General features: G+C 46.1%; 1 protein-coding gene and 1 long non-coding RNA gene across 3 annotated transcripts in view; one reads left to right on the forward strand and one right to left on the reverse strand.

Moving 5' to 3' along the window:
• Arsb (arylsulfatase B) overlaps nt 1-22,845 on the reverse strand; it is a 152,909-nt gene that overhangs the window by 32,053 nt on the left and 98,011 nt on the right. The gene's annotated exons all lie outside the window — the stretch shown is intronic.
• Nucleotides 521-17,169, forward strand: LOC121133110. Of its 2 annotated transcripts, none has more exons than XR_005869841.1 (3): nt 521-891; nt 3,300-3,397; nt 16,610-17,169. It is a non-coding gene; the product is annotated as an uncharacterized LOC121133110 (long non-coding RNA). The 2 variants fall into 2 exon arrangements; XR_005869842.1 differs by lacking the exon at nt 521-891 and adding an exon at nt 2,563-2,706.

A 22,845-nucleotide genomic window follows, 5' to 3' on the forward strand; every position in this document is an offset into this window, starting at 1 on the left:
TCCCCTAACTTTCCTCTCTTCTTCCTTTTTGAGTGCTGGATTTGGAGGTGTTAGGAATCGCCTTACCCCTCAACAAAACCCCAGGGTACTCCCTAAGCGCCTCCCTTCCCTCCTCCTTATACTCATTACTCCAGCTCCGCTTTTTGTCTAGGAGATACTTTTCTGCTCTCCTCACTGTGACCCTTAGGTTCAAGATAAGGAATGGACCAGGAGGAGCAGGATACACACGTTTTCAGTGTCCTGTTTAAAATAGAACCAGACAGTTTTCAAAGCCAGCAAGATGGAGGGAGGCAGTGCTCGGCCATAGTTAGCACCTGTGTGAGCCTGTAGGAAAGTCTAGTGACTTTTCCCCACATTTCCCAAAGACAGCGCTCCCAGGTCTGTTTTCATCTGACTTCACACACACACACACACACACACACACACACACACACACACACACGCACGCACGCACGCACGCACACACACACACACACACACACACACACACACGCCTGCCCGCCCAGCTCAGGTCCAGATGCTGCTGGGGAATAAGGAAGGTCCCCAACATCAATGGATGCTCAGAAGCATGAGCATACTGACACTGTGTTGTGAAAGAGGTGACTTTGATTTTCACAAAGGAGTGAATGAAGGCAGAAGGCATTTGGGGGAGACAGACCAGAGTGCTAAGAAAGGGAGGGCTGAGGAGCCCTCATCTCTGGAGAACTTCTGAAGTGGCCTGAGGCGTGAGGGCTGAGTCTCAAGCCTTTGAGTCCCTCTTCCTCCTTCAGGCCACTCTTCTGATAAGAAGCTTCCGGGTCCTGGTCCTGTCATCAGTGCCTCACTGTGGGTCTGAGCTCCTTGCTTCAGGCAGCTGGGCCAGGATTTAAAACACATCTTTATTTCCTAAAGGTATGTACATTTCTCAGGGCAAAACTGTATCAGAATAGCATTTCCAGTCAAGATGCCTCAGCGTCTCTACTCGGAACAGCTAAAGAGGCAAAGACCCTGACTGCTTCGATATTCTGCTCAACCGTAAGGCTGGCTAATGGAGGGCTTTCCACTCTGGGCTCAGTAATCTGATTCTCCTGGAAAAGCTTTTCTCGGGTTCCCAGAGGCATCTCCTGTGTCCCTCCCATCCCATCTGCAGTCTCTGTGGTCTTCAATCTCCAGGTATCATTTCAAGGTCAGACACAGCCACGTCCTGGGCCGTGGGTGGCCAGATTCAAAGATGGGGCACTTGGTGTTTGGCCCCTAGTGTTCTTTCAATGATGTGTTACATTAAGGGCAAAGGGAGTTCTACAATATAGTGATGGATCCATGGCTTTGGTAGGGAGATGACCTCTGGAGGGCCAAAACTAAAACCATGGGCCTTCTGAGAACAGTGCTTTCTCTGTCAAGTAGGGGGGAATGCCTATCTATGAGAGATTGCACTGCAGAGGCTCTCTCTCTACTGCAGACTTGGAGCTGAAGAGGCCAGGGAGCCAGGCCTTGAGAAGCAGAGGACTGTTCTTGAATAGAGAGTGGGGCTTCATCCAACAGTCTCAGACAATGTCAGTGACCTGTTTGGCTTTGGAAGCAGGGCTTTCCCAGAGCATCCATGTGAGTCCAGCCTAACGAGCAACTTGTTTGTAGCCATGGGAGACCCTGAGCTTGCTGGACCAGTTGCCCTAGAGATCGTGAAGTAGGCAGTGGGCATCATTTAAAGATGAATTTCTGGAAATGTGCTACAGAGAAAAATTTCATGAGTGCAGGGTCCCCTGAAACTTCTAGAACCATGTTCCATTTGCCTTGAAGACTCTCATTCAGTCAGCCAATTCGGACTCTACCCAGAGGGTTGAAATATAATCGTGTGTGTGTGTGTGTGTGTGTGTGTGTGTGTGTGTGTGTGTGTGTGTGTGTGTTTGATATTCAGAGGTAAAGCCTTTGACTAATATGTGTAGAGTCCTAGGTTCTGCCCCTAGCACAGCAGGGGGGGACATCAGTGGGAACTCTGGTACTTCCCAGCAAAAGCCTCTGGTTAGCCCACATTTCTATTCACATCTTGCCAGCCATGAGAAGCTCTGCAGAGTGGCTCTCTTAAACCTTGATGTATCTTGTCTCATTTCTCCTTTCAGAAACCCCACTTTCCTTGTGCTTAAGCCAAAGAAAATCTATCAAACACAAAACATCTATTGCTTCTAGGCTGGACACTGTGTTCAGGCCTGTTGCCTGGTCCCACTCTGTGACTACGCCTCCTCTGCCATGAGCCACGGTGCTCAACTCTCTGTTCAACTCCATTCTGATTGACTGTTTATACATGCTTCCATCCTGGCGGGCTCTGGTTTCTTGGGGATGTGGGTTACATCCCATTACTCTGTCTCCCAATGACCCTGCACAGGGAGCACTAAGTACAAACAGAAGGAGTTTAGTTTTAATACTGGATTGGATTCATGGCTGAGATTTCCTCAGCTGTTGGGTTTTAGGCATGTGCTTAAGGTTCCTTGATGCAGGGAGATGAGGGCCACAAGGCCCCTTCAGCTTAGTCCACTCCTGGAGTCTCCTTGAAGGAACAAGAGGCTGCAGGAGCCAAAGATCCTGCCATCCAGAGGAGGCAGAGAGAAGCTGTGGAGTAACCACCCTTCTCTCCCCTCTGCAGGCCACAGGGGGACGGCTTCTCCAAGAGGAGCTCTCAGCCTTGGCAGAGGCCAACTGTGTTCTCTGCACAGTGAAGGTGTGACGGTGCAGGTACTGTAGGAGAGCTAAGGGGGTGGGCAAATGTGAGGGGAGCTTTCTTCTTTTCGTATCGTGTGAAATGTATGTTTCAAGAGAAATAGTCACAAAGATAAAAACGTGTAATAAATTCTGAACCACGAAGAAGAGGCATTTCTCACTGCCTTTACGATCTGCAGTACTGTATCTAATCAGTCACTCAGCAAATTTGGCAAAGTCTCTGATGATAGGCCACAGAGTCTGCAAAGCAGGACCCATCAGCCGTTCCTCTCCACACCTCAGAGCCTAGCACGGTTCTGGGAAACCAGCATGGTGTCACAGAGGAGGGGAGGAATGGACAGTTGGAGTACAGAGCCAAGGTGGGGGAACGAGTGCCGAACACCCGGTGACTGGTACAGGAAGGTCAACCGGGAAGGAGCCATGGGACTTAGAGACCCCTGGTGGCCTGCAGGGGTTGGAAGGCATGGCCCCCTGAAACTTGACCCCAAGGTGGCTCCTCCGCCATTGGCAGGACAGATGGATGGGTTTGGCTAGTTTCCTTACAGAAGACTTGAGGAAGAGAGAGATGCAGCCCTTCACTTGTGACCTTCTGTCCCCTTTGCCTTCAGCAGTCACAGCAACTGGGCACCTAGACATGGAGATCAAGCCCTTCATAGACGCCACATCTGTGGACACCGTGACCCTGGGCTCCTTGGCCTCCAGAACGGTGAATAATGAATTTCTGGTCTTTATGAGTTGTGTCACCTGTTTGTTGTAGCAGCAGAGATGGGTTAAGACAGGGGTACGCAGGGAAGAAGGCTGACTGTGAGAAGGAACAGAAAGACATGTTTAAAGACTTAGCTGAATGTGCACTGTGGCATGGCTGGCTGAATGAACCACTGGCTTGCAGGAGCTCAGAGGAAAAAGATCCTATCAGGGGCTCTCTCAGCATTCTTGACCCTTTGTGTTGATAATCCTCTGTTATGGTGCTGATGTGTACATTGTGTTTGTCAGCATCCTTGGTCTCTGCCCATTAGTGACCACCAAAAAGCTCCCTAGAAGTCACCAAATCTCCCCCGAGGCAAAACAGCCCCCATTGAAAGCCACTGACCTATAATTAATAACCTGGAGAAACCTCCAGATTGATGAGGACCAGACATATGGCAAACAAAATAACACAGACAAAACCTTTTACATGATGGGGGGAAGCATCCCACGCAAATGCAGTTCCACAGTCTATATTGTTTAAATGGATAATTGAAGGGCTCTGATAGGACAAGCCAAATGTGTTAGCAGTGGCACAAGGCTGGGGCCGGGGCCGTGGCGAACTCTGGCTTTACCCACACTGCTTGTTCCAAAGGAAAAACTAAAAGGAGAAATGGTGGAAATGCACTTGAGGTTGAAGTTAATCAAAGAATGGAAACTGAAGACATAGGGATTTGTGTTCAGCAGTGCAATGAGGCAGAATTAAAGGGAGGAAGTTGTAGGACATGGTAGAACTCAGCACTGCTAAGTTCAGTCAACTGACAGTTCTGCTTGAGCCTCTCTAGAAGGGGCCCCAACACTTCTAAAATGCTGCACCAGTGATGGCTTTCCCACCAGGGTTAAAGATGCGTGAGACACTAGAGTTTCTCTTCCTGCTTTTCCGCTGCGTGTTTCTTTGATTTGCAGTGCTTTGGTGTGTGTCCAGACGTCTGTAGTTACAGCACTGATGCCATTGTGGAAAGTATAACACTGCAGAGTTGGCAAGCCCTGAGGATGAAGGCTGGCTTAGAGTGGGTTTGGTCTGGTATAGCCTGAGATGCTGCAGGAATCTATTTGTTTTTCATTAAATTGTTTGTCATTTTTCTCCATGATCTAGGGAACATTTATTTCCCCTGAAGAAATAGGATCTGAAATGTCAGAGGTTTTTCTTGGTTCTGCTAGGGTAATGGGTTGTTGAGCAAAAGAGATTTTTTCTTAAATGCCGTTTTTTGCTGAGGAAGGAGGCATTTTGTGACCTTTTGCCGTTGTGCAGTAATAATGAATTTTCTGACAAACCTAGAAACCTTGGGTTTCTTTGTTAAGATAATAGGCTTTGAGGAATAACTTTGACCTTGACCTTTGTAGAATTAATCAAATACAGATTTTGGAAAAATTGATGAGTTTGGTCTTTACCAAGACACTCTAATTTATTACTGTCATGGAGGCAGTATACAGATCTATACCACGCGGAGACATCAAACGATTAATTCCAGCCCCAAATCCCTGGGAGGGGGTATCCAGCCTTCACACAGTATCGCTTTGTTTCCCTTCTCCTTTGTTCTTATTATTTAAAAAACAAAACAGAAAAAACCTTTAATTGTAAAAGAAATACATACAGTGAATCAGACCAAAAGGATAATGAAAATTATCTATAATTGCACTTCCTCACATTAAGGGACCATTGTGACACTTATGTCTATTCTCTCTAATCCCATTTGATGCCTCTATTATTTTTATAGAACTGACACTGAATATAAAATACTTTTTCTTTTTATTGGACAGAGTGTTTGCTGCTAATATTTAAACACTTTGAGAAGAAAACACAGGAACAATAAATTCTCCTACTTCCCACCTCTGAATGTGGTTAAATAATGAGACCTGCTTCCTACATTCCAGGAAATGGCTTTATTTTCAAGATGTACAGAAATGCTGGAGCACAGGATGGAATCTTATGCAACCTCAGTACTTCTAAAAGAGCACAGGGGGTTCTGTAAAGAAGTCACACCCACAGCCCAAACAAGCTGCTGCCTTACTCTCAATTTGGGACCTCTTCCGGGGAGATGTTCAGCTCACTGCCATTTACTGGGAGCCCAAGTTTTCTTTCTGAATGTTGGCTTCGTAGGAAACTGTCTTAGTCAGGGTTCTACTGCAATGAAACACCATGACCAAAAAGCAAGTTGGGGAGGAAATGGTTACACTTCTATATTACTGTTCATCATTGAAAGAATTCAGGACAGGAACTCAAACAGGGCAGGAACGAACAGACGCAGAGGCCATGGAAGAGTGCAGCTCAGTGGCTTGCTTCCCCTGGCTTGCTCAGCCCACTTTCTTTTTTTTTTTTTTTTTTTTTTTTTTTGGTTTTTCGAGACAGGGTTTCTCTGTGGCTTTGGAGGCTGTCCTGGAACTAGCTCTTGTAGACCAGGCTGGCCTCGAACTCACAGAGGTCCGCCTGCCTCTGCCTCCCCAGTGCTGGGATTAAAGGCCCGGCCCAGCCCACTTTCTTATAGAGCCCAGGGCCACCAGCTCAGGGATGGAACTACCCACAATCATTAATTAACAAAATGCCTTATGGCTGGATCTTCTCAGCTGAGGTTCCCTCCTTTCAGATAACTCTAGTTTGTGTGTCAAGTTGACATAAAACTAGCCAGCACAGATATCAAGAAAATAGGAAAAGGAACCACAAGTCTGAGTCAGGCTTCAAAATTGTCCTGCCTGCTGACTTGAACTGTGTTGTGGCCAGACACACTCTATTACACTAGTATTAGAAAACATCCTGGGATTTGTATAATCAGAAAGACAATGTACATTGCTATAGATCCAACTTAAAAAAGAATTTGGGGAAATAACTTATAGACCCTCAAAAATCCGTTGTGAGATTTAAGGTCTTGTGTGTGTGGTGTTAGAGGTTGAATTTAGGGGTCCTGTATAAGCCAGGCAAGTGCTCTGATGTTGAGGCAGGTCCTCAGCCAGCCCTGGCATTTGAAAAGGCTTGTGTCTTAAACAGAATACTTATATAAATATATTAAATTATAAGGCTTGAGCTTCAAATTAGGTGAAAATCATCTGGATTATGGCTCTCTACTCACACCGTAGTCAGAGAACTAGCCACTCAGGTGGGCACTACTTAGAAATTCATCAGAAATGCTGAGTTCTGGGCTGGAGGGATGGCTCAGAGGTGGCCTGGGCTACTTGTCCTGAGGACCTACACCTTCCAGAGAACCCAAGTTCTGTTCCCAGCACTCCCATCACAGGCTGCTCACACATACCTGTAAACTTCAGTTCCATGGGGATCTGGTGCCTCTGGCCTCCTCATGCATGCATACTCCACCCCCACCCTCACCACAAACATGACCTTTAAAGAAAAGAAAGAGAAATGCTGATTTCTGACCTAGTGTCAATCAACCAAAGCAGGAACTTTGCATGTACATTCAAAAGTGAACAGCATTGGTATAAGAGCAAAGTGGTAGACCAGATGTCTAGAATGCAAGCATTATTACCTGACAGTCATATGTAATTTCCTAGGAACTGCAAGAGTGGCTAGTTCTGTTCATAGCTTGCTCTTTTCTTCAAGCAACAGCCTAATTTCTAATATGACCTCTGTACCATCTTGTTATTGATCATCAGTCTGCCCACTACTGAAAGGCACTACAGAGAAGATGTATGTGATTTTCCTGAAGTGGAATAACAATGCCAAGGATATTATCCTTTGGTTTTAAGTCAGGCTAAGTCAGACAGGAAGAGGATGGCTGGTGTAGATTGATGAAGCACTGTACTATAATTTAGTACATTTTGACTGACACTATTAGAACTCTAAGGAGTGCATGTTCCTTCACTTGCTCACTTCTATTTCTAGAATCAGAGAAGCCCATGGGCAATATAAATTCTCAGGAGTGTTCAAAAGTAGGTCTAAGATCAGGAATACATTATGCATAGCAGTTAAGGGAATTTAAACTCAACCCCCATTGGTTTCTAATTCACTTCAATCACTAAACTTGATGAAGTGCCACTGAGTTATCTAAGGGAAAGCAGATAGTGCATAGTCAAAGAGCTGATGTCATCCTTGGAGCTGTCAAGCCATTCATAGTTGGGAAAGTGATTTGTTTTAAGAGAAAAATGTACAATCAAGAAAAAGTACAGTTCTTAGATTTACTTACATTCTCCCCCAAGAGCCTGGTGATTTATATATATGGTATATATCACTCTTCTTTCTTTTCTAATTTGGTGCTCACTGTCAATATTTTCATTTTAAAAGAATTTGCATTTATTTGACCTCAAATGCAGGGAAAATTCTGCTTTTTATTATTTGTGGAGATATGTGGTAAAAAATCACCTCATAAATTAGAAGATATGGCTGACATTAGATAAAGGGAAGAGTCTAGATTCATTTTTAATCCCCAACATTTTAAAATATTAGTTATTCACAGAAATCAGTACCATATTCTAACTTGTCCAAGAAACAACTTGGATGTACTCCTCAACTTGTAAAAATGAAATATGTATATTATAAATAACCCTTTATTTCAGTCAGAAAATCATAAAGGAATGTGGTACTTAAGCTGACTTTCCTCTTTTATTATTCATTTTTGATTGTGGTGCCAGATTTAATGAACTAAGTTATTTTTCTAAGTTTTTTATAAAATCAAAGACTTGAGGTGAATTTAAGTAGTCCAAGTAGCTGTGATTGCCTGGTTAAGACACTGAATTCAGATAAGTGTTAGTCTCAAGTAAATGTTTCCTCAACTTACAATCAGCAGAGTCAAATCCAAGCTTTCTCATGTCTTACTTGACCAGCAAGCATTCTCTTTCAATGATATGTCTGACATGTGGCCAATATCTCTTTTTAAAATATTTTATTTTTATTTTATATTATATTTTATTTTTAAGTTATATGCATGCTTGTGTCTGTGTATGGAATATGTACTTATAAACATAGAGTGTCAGAACTGGAATTACAGGTAGTTGTGAGCTGCCATGTGGGTGCTAGAAACCTAACTGGGGTCTTCGGCAAGAGCTGTATGCACTTTGAGCCTTCTCTCTAGTCCAAACTTACCTATCTGTCATTCTGTCTGTCTGTCTATCAATCTATCAATCATCTATCTACCTATCATCTTTCATTTATCTATCATCTGTCAACATACATTTTTAAGATCTCTCAGAATCTTTCTTAATTTGTTTTAAATAAAACAGAATATTTATTCTACAAATACCTTTTGTTCTGCCACTATCTAGATGCTTGGGTATATATGTGAGCTTGAGAAATGAAAGTGCTAGTTCTCAGGAAACATGTTTTAAACAGGGAGGAAAATGATAAGCTATTTGTTAAAACTACGAGGAGCAACTGTGCCATGTGCTCTAAAGAAAAAGCAGGTATACAACACAGGGTGTGACACAATTCCTAGCACACAGCATTGACAACAATTATTAGTTTCTCTTTGTTGTTTCTTTTTAAATAACTTTCTCTCCACCCTTTTAGTCTTGCATGTACCCTGCTTCAAACCACTTCTTTGGAGAACTGCGGAAAGGGGGAGACAGCATGGGCATCTAAGCCCATGATGTATTAAAGGGAGAAGACAGCATTGGCCCAGCGCTTCTTTCCTGAGGAAACAGGACTTTATTTAAGAAATAAGTGAGAAAGCCATGCCTCTAATCTCAGCACTCAGGAGGCAAGCAGATCTCTGTGAGTTTGTGGCCAGCTGAGTTCTAGGTTATCCAGAGCTACATTGGGAGACGTTTGTCCAAAAAATTTAATGTGAGATATATATATACTTATATAATATTCTTAGTTTAGAAATAAGAGTAGGTTTCATGACAGAAGGGGAGCCCCCCAGCTGACAGCCTCTTTTGTTACCATGGATCAAGTATATTAGGATCACTTACTTCAAGGAACCCAGGAGCATCTCCAACATTGCAGACGGGAGGCTTATCCTAGCAGAGGGGCAGAAACAGCAGGAGAGCGATTGGGCAGTCACCTGCATGTCTGGAACACAGTCCAGGCTGATGAGAAGACTACAAAGCTGACTCCATCAATTGCTCTGTCTAACACAGAAATTGCAAGACTAAACCTCACTCGGATAGTCCCACCATATCCACTCCCCACCCATGGCCATTGCCGAATGAGTGCTGTGTATCTTACATTTATAGTTTCAACATGGAGTGTATCCTCACAGTGTCATACATTGACAGGTGGTTGCCAGTTGGTGTGACTCCCAATAAAGGGACTGGATTCTGAGAGGACTGATATTATCAGTGGATTCGTCCCTTAGTGGGCTCACACTGTGGTAGCATTATTGGCAGATGGCAGGCGGTAGGAGGCGAGGCCCAGTTGAAAGAAGTAGGTAGCTAGGTGAACCCTTGGGGATATAATTTTGCCCTGGCCCCTTGTACACGCCACCACCATGCAGCCTGTCTGCAGTGAGGAAAAGGAGTAAGCCCCTCTGTCACGTGCTTCCACCACATAAGGGTCTACCTGAGTGCACAGGGAACCATGAAATGAAGTCTCCGTGAGCCAAATCTATTTCTTTCTTCAAGCTGTTCATGGTAAGCCCTCTGTCACAGTGACAAAAAAGCTGACTGGCAAACTAGTCCTCAAGATTTTTCTAACAGTTTGCAGAGGTTAGCTATCCATACTATTTTTTAGTAAAAGTCATTCAGTTATACTCACTGATTAGATAAGAACAGCATGAAGCATGCAAAAGTGTGCCGAAATGTGAAAGCACTCCTAACTAAAGGAGATGAATGTGTAGTTTAGAGGTAAAGGGACGGCACAACCAACAAGAGCTATTCACCAAAGAGAAGCATGCCCCACAACTTCAACTCTATGTCTTCCTATGCAGACTCGCCTGGCTGGATACCTGCTTTGTATTCCAGTCGACCTCAGACTCTCCACAACCCAACCTCAGTGCAAACCGGGTGTGTACCATCACACCTGGCTGCATTTGCAAGTTTTAAAACACATTTTAAAAGAACTCACGGGTCTGAAAAGAAATAAAAACATTTACAATGATAATAAAATGCTGATGATCAAATTATAAAAATACAAATACCATTTGATGGAGCTATCCTAAATAGGAGAGGTGATAGCTTATTGAGGCTCTGATTTGCATTTCCCTCAGGATTAGAGATGCCATGTTACCAGAACCATATATATACATATATATGAATTTATTAAGAAATGCTATGTGGCTGGGTGTTGGTAGCACACACCTTTAATACCAGCACTCAGAAGGTAGAGGCAGGTGGATCTCTGTGACTTCAAGGCCAGACTGATCTACAGAGCAAGTTCCAGGATAGGCTCCAAAGCAATACAGAGAAACCCTGTCTCAAAAAACCAAACAAAAGAAAAAGAAGAGAAAGGAAGGAAGGAGGGAAGGAAAGAAGGAAAGAAGGAAGGAAGATGCTATGTATAAAACAGACTCATGGAACTTGGACCAAGTGAGCTGGGAACAGACCACAAGCTGCTTCCCACCACCTGACCTGGTCTTCACAACCCAAGAGAGCACACATGACCTCTATCCCTCTTTTTTAAGAGACCATGTCCATAGACGAGGAGCCACACCCTAGGTTCAGTACCCCAAAGCTATTGGCACAGTAAATTACTACAACAATGCCAAGTGGTTCTTCCTAGATGTTGGCCATTTGCATATTTTCAAGGAACAACTTCTATTCAGAACCTTTGCCATTTGTTTTAACTTGGGCTGATTTCTTGCTATGGGAGTGTAGGTGTTCCTATGAATTTTGGAGAGTGACTTCATCCCAGATACTTGATTGGCAAATATTTATTTGCAACATTTTCAATGTTTTTTTTCCAAGTTGTAGCTGTGTAAACACAAATCAGGAAGAAGGTACTGGGTCAGTTGCCATTCAGGTCTACAGGGCACCTAAACAGTGTTGTCATCTCTCCTACACTCTGGCCAGGCTCCACGTAGAACCTACTGCCAAGTAAGCTTCCATCCCTCTGCAACAACTCTCTTTCTCTCTCTCTTCACCACCCCCTCCCGTGTGTGTGTGTGTGTGTGTGTGTGTGTGTGTGTGTGTGTGTGTGTGTGTGTGTGTGCGCGAGCGTGCGTGTCTGGGATCCCAGGCAAGATGACCAGACTGAGCCTACCTAGCAGAAGCAACACTTTCCAGGCTTCTTCCAGAAATGTAAGCAGCCCCTCATTTTCTCATTTCTGCCCTTCCTCCTTGAACTTGCACCATTTCAGTAAGGCTTCAGGCTGAAGAGGACACAGCAGGCTGTGGGCCTGGAGCTCCTGCATGCTCTGGAACCCACAGTCTCTGACTCCGCTCCTCAGCATCTTCCTGGTTGTTCTGAACCATCCACACCCTCTCCTGCTCTGCTAGCTACACCTGGGCCTGGAGGTTACCAGTGGCTCTGCACTCCACGGTGGAGTATGTTTTGGGGGACAGCCACAAAGGTGACCCCTGCCAGGCAGAAGGGACATTTGGTGTAGAAGTGGAAGACATATGAGTCCAAGAAGACCTTGCTGGCAGTTTTTCTTGGCCAGGGTATAACCTCTTTCATATAGGTAGGCAGTGCACACATCTTGCGCCTAACCACACCTTGTTCAGGTGGTCTTTGGGTCATTTGCATCTGGAGATGGTCTGGCCAAAGTATATGAAAACTTCCTGTTGTCTCATCTCTTCCTCTCGCTCTTCTCACAAGCAGCAAAAGAAGCCTAGTCTCAGTGTTCACCCAGTACCTCAGGAAGCTTCTCAGCCCGTCAAAAATGCTGTCACCTGGGGGGGGGTCATGCTGGGAAGGAGACAGGCTGTCAAGATGGTACAAGGTGAACAGACAACAGCTCCTGCGGTGGCCATGCTCAGCCTCTGTGGTGCATTCCTTGTCCTTCTGATGTGGCCACTTTCCCATGGAGCCAGCCTGATGGGACAGTGCAGGCCAAAGGGATAGTCGGTACAGACCAAGGATAGGGTCACGCACTGGAAATCATGGCTGGGAATCAACCTAGGGTTCAATGAGATGGTCTCAACACATCACTTGCTCTGTGACTGTGGGCACATCCTTGACTTTCTCCTCTGAAAAGGAAAGGAACTGGTAGCTTGTCCTGCAGTTGGCACTGTGGGCTCTAGCATGGCTTGGAGTCCCTGCCCCATGCCTCTGCTCCTTCTGAGTGAGGCCCAACTAGGACATTATCCCTGGTGAGGAACTGAAGAACTTCTATCTGTGCGATTCTGGAACACCGAAATGAGTGTTTGCGTGGTTCAGTAGCAAAGTGGTGCCTGAATCCAACTAGTCCAGGGATCTGAGAGGATGTAGGACCCTAGGGCACCAACTGCGGAACAAGTTAGTCCACCTCTAGTGGTGTAGACCATGGTTTCTACATTTTTCTACATCACTGAGTTTCCAGTCAAACAGGAAGTGCTGAAACGGCTGCTTCATCACCCACTGTGCACTCAGTAGATTTCAATTTCAACTGAAGCAATTTAGACAGTAAGGGTCTTTTCCATGGATGACAGCAACAGTACCTTCAGGGTAATCTTATTCTGTCCTTTGTCTTCAAGGGCAACTAAATGATGAAATAATCCCAGGAGGATGGGCCTCTGAGCCTGGGGTGAGGTGTTTGTGTGCATTTGGGATGGGATGAGGTTCTTCCGGCACTCATGTCCTAGCTAGGTATGTCTATACTTATGCCTGTAGGGGACTAGCTTGTGGATCACTACACTGTCTGATGGGCCTAGCTGTATCTCTCTGCTTGTCACTGAACACTCAAGTCACCCTGCTTCCAGACAAGCAGGTTCCTTGTGCCATAGTGGTGGGAAAATAGTAGCCTCTTGTCACCTACCAGCCAACTGAGTTACCATACAACATTTGCACAAGGAAGCCATATTGTAAAAAAAAAAAAAGGACCGCAATCCTAGTAAACCTGCCTTAATGCAGTCACTGTGGAAATACAGTGGTGTCTGTGTGTGTGTGTGTGTGTGTGTGTGTGTGTGTGTGTGTGTGTAAGTAAATGACACACAAGAGAGGAAAAGCCATTTATAGAATGGGAAAAAGTTAGCAAACCATATAGGTGGTAAATAGTTAGCAGTTAAGGAACTCCAACTACTATATAGAACCCCATATAAGGGACTGTAGAAATGGTTCAGTGGTTAAAAGCAATGGCTGTTCTTTTAGAGGACCCAGGTTCAATTCCCAGGACACACATGGAGGCTCTTAACTATCTATAACTCCAGCTCCAGGGGACCTGATACCCTCACACAGACACACATGCAGGTAAAACATCAATGCATATAAAATGGAAAGAAATAAATCATTAAAAAATCTATATAACTCATCAGGAAAACCAAAACTAACCCCATTAAAAAGTAGGTAAAAGACTTGAAAAGAAATTTCTCCAAAGAATGGTGGCTAGTGGATCAGACGCTCGCAGTAACAGGGAGGCAGGTCACACAGGGTGACGAGGCCCTGGAGGACCACAGTGCCTCACCGTGGCATGCCCAGAGTTCACCACGCTGCATTGGGTGCTTACACATTTGTTCAGACTTTGAGTTAAGCATTCTTGCTATAACTGAAAATGTTTAGCGGGGAGTAGGTAATACAGAGCAGAAGTTAATAGAAAACCCAGACGATGCAGAGGACCAGCAAAGCTGAAAGAATTTCCAGGGCACAAACTAATAAAATGGAGCAGTCCTGAGGCATTACTCATGGAAAACAAAAGCACAAACATGCAATATTACAAAAACAGGCGGTGAGAGTGACAGCAGGAGCTGTGGGCTGTGTGGGGATTAACTATGTGAAATCACTGAATCTGAAAGTTAACAAAGGTCGTGAAATAGATGTGCAGAAGCAGGGGCTGGCGAGCTTCCCACAGCCTCGCACTTGAAACTTACCATTTCTGAGAAAAGTTCTTATTGTATCTCAGGCAGGCCCCTGACTTGCTCTGCAGCCGAGGAAAGACTGAATTTTTTATTCTCCTGCCTCCCCCTCCTAAGCACTGTGATACCCTTCTATACCAGGCTTATGTGGTGCTGGAGATCAATACCAGAGCTTCATGCATGCTGGACAAATCTCCACCAACTGAGCTGCATGCCCAGCCCTACACTTTGAAAAAATAGCTTTAAAGGAGGTTTTTATAATGTTTTGTTTAAAGACAGGGTCTTTCCTGTGTTGCCCATTATTGCCGGGAATCCCCTTTGTAGGTCAGGCTCACCTCCAAGTATGGCACTCCTTTTGTCTCTGCTTCCTGAGCACTGGAATGACAGGTATGTGTCTCACCATGCCTGGTTTATGCGGTGCTGGGATTTGAACCCAGGACCTCACAGAGAAACTTTGGAAAACCAACAAAACCCCACAAGCTTCACACTTAATGGTGTCAACTTCAAAAGTTTTCTCTCTGAGCCCGGGACGGGGACAAGCATGCATGCCATCACCACTGTCCATACTCATGTACAATGAGACGGGACAGATGCAGTGCAAGGCAAGGGATGAAAAGGAAAAACAAGTTGCCATCACCGCAGAGCTCTTTTTCTGTGATCAAACCGAGAAAACCATCAGACGTGAGTTTAACAACGACACGGATTGGATAAAAAACAAGCGTCTACTAAATCTCTAAACTTTAACGGCAGGACTGGGGGCATAGGTCACTGGTACCCTGAATTCCATCCGTAGCAACCCCACCTCTTAAAACAAAACAAAACAAAGACCTGCTGCATACCTTCTGTTGGCTAACAGAATTCAGAAATAAGAGGAACCTCTGACACCAGTAATAAACCACAAGGTACCTAAAAAATGACTAACAATGTGAGATGGCCATGCTTGCTTGTGGACAGTCCCTCAGAAAGGGTGGCATCGATGGAAAAGTACTTTGTTCATGAAGAGGAAAATCTGTCACTATAAATCCCTAGACTCATGATTCTTATTTTGTACCTGTAAATCTACTTGCTTTCATTCCGGTATACCTAAGAGCCAACAGTAAATGATTAAACATTCATAAACAGTCAAGCACAAATGATTAACCCTTTGTCAGACTAGAATATTGGTGAATACTTGAATGTAAAGTGAAGAATTCTGCAACTGAGTAAAAATTGAAAGCTGTACATTTAAAATGCATGTTTTAAAAAGCATTGCATTTACTTATGTGTGTATGCATACGTGTGTGCATGTGTCACAGTAAGAGTGGGCAGTCAGTACCCCGAGGCAGCCAATGCCCTCCCTCCACTATGTGGATCCCAGGGATCAGAGGCATAGGACTGATGAATATTTATGCTGAGTTCACTTTCTCCTTTTTATTCAGATCAGGACCCCAGATCACAAACTTGTGCTCCCCACATTAGGGTGGGCCTTCCCACTCAATCAACTTCTAGATAATCCCTTCCAGACATGCGAAGAGGCATGTCTCTTCAGTGCTCCTAGAACCTGTCAAGTTGACAAACAGGGCTAATCATCAGGGCATCCATGAGCATTTTTTTTTGTGCCAGTGAAACTTTGAAAATACCCTAAAATGCAGGATTAGGGCAATGGTTAAGCTAAGCATTTTACTGTGCTGAAGTGGTAGGTTGATTTAATATAATACCAACCTGTGCAACCAATTGTAAAGTTATTACACAAGAATTTACAAAATTAGTGCCTATATAAGCTCCTGTTACATTAACTTCAAATTTATGATTCAAATCCTGTAAGAATGTGTTTATGTGTGTCTATTAATAAATAAAATCAAGAGAAAGAGAGAACTGTAAAAGGCAACCTAAACATTTTCAAGGCTTATCTTAGGGTGGCCAGAGAGTGTGTTAATGTGATTTTTACTGCTGTCTTTGAAGTGTCCTGTGTTTCAGTGTCCCCCACTTTCATGTATTACTTGCATAAGAGCACTCGGGCAGCTCCCACTGCCTGCGGGATCAAGTCTCACTCCCGAGGCTGGCCAGCCCTTACTCTGGTGCTTTCTCTCTGCCCCCAAGCAGGCTTGAGTATGCCTACACACCCACAGCCTTCCACTTCCTATGCCCAACCTCAGGTGCCCAACCTCAGGTGCACAGCCCCCCACAGCTGAGGTGAAGAGCCTGCCCCTCCTCTCAGCAGGCAGCCTTTGGGAGTGGATCCTCTTGCATTCACAGCAACTCCATCAGACTCCATGGAGTCCAACTGGCAATTAGCCAAATACAGCTCATCCAATCTCTACCATTGTCTCCTTCGTCTGCTATTTGAATTTATTTAAACTTGTATGTTATTCTTTTCCTCCAGCTAGCGTCTAGGCTACTCCATGTTCTTCATAAAGCAGGGCAACCCCAGGCACCAAAGGATTCCTTCTGCTGCGTTTTCCAGCATCTGTCAACGTCATCTGACCAGATAGCCCTCAAATAGGGAGGCAGGCTGGCTCTCCAGGTGGGCCATGTCATCCCGAGAATCATAACAAGAGGCGTGCAGCATGGGAAGAACTCAATCCCAGAAACAGATGAGAGGGACACACCTGTCTCTGGACCACTGGGGTGGAGGTTAGCCTGTCAGAGCACCGTTAGATTCTGCTCAACCACTGTTCCTGTGAAGAAGAAGCCCTTGTGTCTTATCTGATGCTTCTTTCCCCTTGTTCCCACGACATGTGTTCCCTCTGCTTCCTGACTGCCGGGCCAGCCTCATGATGGCCATGCCTTCCCCGCCATGATGGGCTCTATCACCTCTGGAGCCGTACGCCAACGTAGACCTGTCTTCTCTAACTTGCTTTTCACTGGGGTGTGTATTATCCCAGGCATGGAAAAACGTAAAGCCGTGGTTTAAGTGTCTTATTATACCAGAATGAAAGAAAAGGAATTGAAGTAATTAGTTGGAAACTAGAGAGTTTGCCTCCTTTGTGACTATGGGGTGGGGGCAGCTCACAGGTAAATGAGTGCTGTGGTTTGAGTGTGTCCCCAAGGGTCCGCATGCTGAAAGCTTGACTCCCAGTAAGGTGTTGGCTGGACATGAAGCAGCCATTAAGAGGTGGGGCTTAGAGCCGGGCCTTTGGGCCATGGAGGGGCAATGCTGCCCCCTTCAGGGACTGATGTCTTTGACTGTAAATAAAGACAAGGTTGGCCCTCTCCTCCTCTCTCTGGCTCCCAGGTCACCACCTGGTCACTCCCTCTCACATACCCTAGATGCCACTCACCAAATGTGACACAACCAATAGGGATCGTACAGGGCTCAGTGTCATGCTTAAATCTCCAGAATGATAAGCTGAATATGCCTCCTTGACTTACAAATTGCCCAACTTCAGGTGTTTTTCTATAGCAATGGAATGCAATGGCGTTATAGAAAAGTAATTCCACAGTGATATGCAGAAGGGAATTTGGTGAGGCAGCTGGCCCTCAGTCAAATGGCCTCACTCCCAGAGACAGGGCCAACCCAAACTCTTCAGTCAGCCTCTGTCCTCTGATGCCAATTACCCTGATTTCTCCAAACATAAAACTGGGGCCATGGGATTTGCTAGTGCTGTGTAGCCAAGATCCATGGTGAGGATTAATTAGCATTTTTAAAGTGCTGTGGTTTGGGTTTGGTTTCTGTATTTTCTCAGGAGGAAAGCCAGGTCAAGATGGAGAGTTAGCCGCGAATGTTTGATAGATGTCACGGAGACGGAGACGTGTGGAGTTGGGAGACAGGGCATGTGGCTGTGGGCTGCTCAAGGAGTCAGGAAAGCCACACCCAGGAACAAGCAGCAGAGCTCCCCAGAATGGGGGAGGAGGCCTGGAAACCTCTGAAAATTCAAAAAGGGAAAAATAAAATGTGCCTGGGCTCTGTGAGGGAGAGCACAGAGTGACCCATGGCAAAGGAAGTGAGGCAAACTACAGATGACAAACACTGCAGCTTTGCAAGCAGTCTGCGAGCATGAAGGTGAGCTATGAAAAAAACTCCCTGCCGAAAGAACGGATTCAACGGAGAAGTCAGGGTCTAAGGGTCTGTGGGTCTGTGGGTCTGTGGGTCTGTGGGTCTGAAGGTCTGAGGGTCCGAGAGTCTGAGAGTCTGAGAGTCTGAGGGTCAATGAGTCTGAGGGTCTGTGGGTCTGAGGGTCAATGAGTTTGAGGGTCTGAGGGTCTAAGGGTCTGTGGGTCTGAGGGTCTAAGGGTCTGTGGGTCTGAGGGTCTGAGGGTCAATGAGTCTGAGGGTCTGAGGGTCAATGAGTCTGAGGGTCAATGAGTCTAAGGGTCTGAGGGTCTGTGGGTCTGAGAGTCTGAGGGTCTGTGGGTCTGAGGGTCTGAGGGTCAATGAGTCTGAGGGTCTGAGGGTCAATGAGTCTGAGGGTCTGTGGGTCTGAGAGTCTGAGGGTCTAAGGGTCTGTGGGTCTGAGGGTCTGTGGGTCTGAGAGTCTGAGGGTCTAAGGGTCTGTGGGTCTGAGGGTCTAAGAGTCAATGAGTCTGAGGGTCTGTGGGTCTGAGAGTCTGAGGGTCTGTGGGTCTGAGGGTCTGAGGGTCTGAGGGTCTGAGGGTCTGAGAGTCTGAGAGTCTGAGGGTTTGTGGGTCTGTGGGTCTGAGGCTGACAGCAGAGAACCCTAGTTACACACCAGTCTCCCTGCCCCACACAGCGTCACAACTTTGTGGACAGTGTGATCTCCACAGAGTCTTGAGTAATTTTCCAAACTTGACCTAACACATCATTTCTGACTATAGAAGTGACAATGTGCTCATCACTGGCACTGAAAACTATGGTAATACACAAAGTAGAAACTGCAGTTTCCTCCCCACTCCAACAGTCACAATATAACTGGTGTTCACAGCAGAGGGATCTATTTACAGAACAGTGCTGTGACTGTCCTCGACTTATTGGTGACAGAACAGATGACTGGAAGAACTCATCCCAGGCTCTCAAGAAATGAGTCAAACGGCCATTCAAACCCAAGCCCAACACTCCAAAATTCTACACCCTACATGAGCTGACACCACCCATTCCAACATTCCTCTTTTTCTACCTCCAGTGTAGCACAAGGCATGAGCGGGGTGCCCAGGGCCAGCTCCACAGTCAGAAGCAGTCACCACCCAGAGTCAGATTACACGTGAAGCTAGCAAGGCTGCTGTTGCTATGACAGCCATTCTCCAAGCTTTACCTCAACATGGCACACCCCAGCATGCCAACATTGAGGTGAGATGGCTGTCACTGCAGTCAACCTGGTTCACATCAGACCAGAGGACAAATGAGAGAGGCCTGGAATCAGTGTGGTTGGAAATGCCTGAGTTCAAGCTCCATTGTTTAATAGCTATGAAGGGCCTTAAACCTCAGTTTCCCCATGTGGGTTGGGAAAAGGAGGGTGTCAGGCTGGCTACCCAGGTGCCTCCATGCTATATATATATATATATATATATATATATATATATATATATATATACACAGCATGTGAGTTGGTGCAGCCTCCCACACTCGCCATATTCTGCAGAAAGAGGCCGAGCTGATCGGAGAGTGGGTGATACCATCACTGCTCTTCCTAGATTGTTCCAATAGAAGGGAATAGACGGCAACAGACCACTGGTCTGCATGCATTCCTTCATACATGCAAGGCACTGAGCAAGCCATACAGATGATGTCTGATGTGCTTGGAGCATTAGCTCTGGACGGAAAACAGGTAAGCACGATTAGGAAAAAAACGAGATCATGACAGGATGCCCTGAAGAGAACATAAGCACAGCTGCAGAAGCGAAAGGGACTGGAGTTTGGCGCTATCAGCACGGCACTTTGAATCTGCACTGTCCTCCACGGGCGCTTACTAAATTCACATCCCAGCCATGAACTCGCCTCAATCTGTCCCCTGTCCCTTCCCTGATGGACACCAGTCTGAAATACATCTTTACTCCCCTGAGTTGTTTCCATCTGATGATACAGAGACACCCAATACAGAAAACTGGCATCAGAGAGCGAAGCCGAGCTGTTGCTATAACAACCCTCGGCTTATTTCTGCTCACAGGTTAAAGATCTGGGTCTGGTCCGCAGTTGCTCGTCTCCACGAGATCTCAGGAGCAGGTGGGGAGGAGAGCTGCTTAGACGACGGCAGAAAGAAAGCTGCAAGAGAGGCTGGAGCCATGGGTTGGCTTATAACCTTCAAAGGCATCGCCACAGTAATGAGCCTCTGCTGGCCAGGCCATTTCACATTCAAATCATGACGCATTCGAAACTGGATGAGCCTTGAACCTCAAGCAGTTGTGGCAACTGTGCCAGAGAAAATTTCTGTGTGAGAGAGTGTCTTAGTTAGGGTTTCTATGGCTATCAAGAGCCACTACGACCATGGCAACTCTTATAAAGGGAAACATTTAATTAGGGCTGGCTTACAGTTTCACAGGTTTAGTTCATTATCATCCTGGCAGGACATGGTGGTGGGCAGGCAGTCATGGTGCTGGAGAAGGAACCCGGAGTTCTGCATCTTGATCTGCAGGCAGCAGGAGAGACTGTGTACCTCTTTGAATGTAACCTGAACATTTTTAGACCTCAAAGCCTCCCCCCCGTGACACACTTCCTCCAACCAGGCCACACCTCCTAACAGTACCACTCCCTATGGGCCAAGCATTCAAACACGAGTCTATGGGGGCCATTCCTACTCAAAGTTCCCAGGGAGGAAAGGGAGCCAAGCCCATTTCCACCATCATCACTAGCAGAAGTAACATCTCATAGTGACACCCAAAGAGAAGAGGCCTTCCACCTGAAGTGGTGACAGCACTGTGCAGAGCCTCTTCACAGAGTGGGACTTTGGTGGTAGGGACTGTGCTAACTTCTGTCAGTGTCCTTCACCAGTAGTTGGGCTCCTGCCAGCATGACGTGTGTGTGTGTGTGTGTGTGTGTGTGTGTGTGTGTGTGTGTGTGTGTGTGTGTGTCTCACACAGCTGGACTATTCTGGAGTTCTGACATCTGAGGTGAGCTGTGGTCTCAGCTTGAGAGGACCATCACCCCAGAACAGCCACGACCAAATCAGGCAACTGCAAACTGAGGTCTCTGTAGCGGTCCTTCCCTTGATCTGAATGGTGCTGGGAAACACAGAGTCTGGCACTGGAGACCCCTCGAGTCTATGCAAGCTAAACTCAGCCCCAGCATCACAGCTGCTTCCCCAATGTTTCAGGCTCCTCCAGGATTTCCCATAGCTCGTTGTAACAGCACCATCTCTCTCCCCAAGTCCTTACTGCTTACTTCTACGGCCCACTCCCAGGGAAAGACATGGGTCTAGGTCACTCCACTAGAGAGAAAGGCATGGAGGTATGAGGTGTTAGGATCTGCATGTGGCCTGCCCTCCACGGGCAACGTCCTTGGTCCTGTCCCGAATGCAGGTGGGGACAGCAGCTCTCCCTTCGAGTCAGTGAGCACCTCCCCTGCCTGGAAGCCATGTGTGAGGGTGGCTGAAGTTCCAAATAGATACTAATCCCTTCTGGTGGACAGCTTTGGAATCGCTCCTCTAGGTGTTCCTGGTGGAAATATGGCTATATCTATTTCCCAACTTCAGCCGGCCTCCAAAATAATGAATGAGTACAAATGTTTAGCAGGCAGTTTAGTAACTTCAGAGGCCACTGAGGATAGACCCCTTCCTCATGGTTGGCTTTGGTGCCCATCTTTTTTCCTGCTAACACTAGAAAGGAAAACATTACAACTGCCTCTCCTTAGGCCTCTAGCCAAAAGAATGGAACACCTCTGGCCCTGAATAACTCTGATCTCCTCCAAAGACTAGAACATTATATAATATGTTGTTTCTTCCCTTGAGCTGGGCCTGCCAGTCACATGGCCAGAGTTTACTCCCCAGGAAAGCTGATTCACCCTATAACACACTAAGGAGATGGGAGGAATAATTAACCCTTAATGAGATAACGTACTTACTTTTGCTTCTCCAAAGCCTCTCCCCTGATGCAGTTGCTTGCTTATCTTCACGGCTAAGCTTGCCTGCTTTTTGAGCTCCAAACTCAAAAAGTATAGTTTTCCTTCTTTTTCTGTGCCTTTTTTCGAAAGTCCAGGCATGCTTTCCTGACCCAAGCATGCCTTCCCTGGCAACCTGCTTTCTCACTCATTCTCTGCAGCCCACACCCCACCCTTCTGCCACGCAGCTATTTGCCAGCGTCCACTTAGGAACACGCCAGCTCTCACGGACCCTAACTCAGAGGACATGCTTTCCCTCTTCATTTTCCTCCATCTACCCGCATTCCGCAGCTGCCAAGCTTTACAGCAGGAGCACCCTGTTGTTTTACTTTCAAAATCTAATAAAATGGTCCCTGAGCTTCCTTCTGAGTCTGTTTTTAAATTCCTTTATTAATGAGACAGTGAGCCTAAGGAGGGAACCCCAGTTTCCCTGGATGTTCCCACTACTCTAAAGAGGGGGTAGGAAGAGTAACTGCTAAATTCAAGAACCAGCTTCTGAGGGGGCGTGAGGGTATGTGGAAGGCAGGGCTCCCCTGGGAAACATCCAGTGCCTGTTCGCATAGCTCCCGAGGTGAGGAGACATTGGTAAAGGAAGGAGGACAGGGCTCAGAGAGGTGAACTGGGTGTAGCAA

This window comes from Mesocricetus auratus, unplaced genomic scaffold (assembly GCF_017639785.1).
Source record: "Mesocricetus auratus isolate SY011 unplaced genomic scaffold, BCM_Maur_2.0 Super-Scaffold_100020, whole genome shotgun sequence".
Lineage (NCBI taxonomy): Eukaryota > Metazoa > Chordata > Mammalia > Rodentia > Cricetidae > Mesocricetus > Mesocricetus auratus.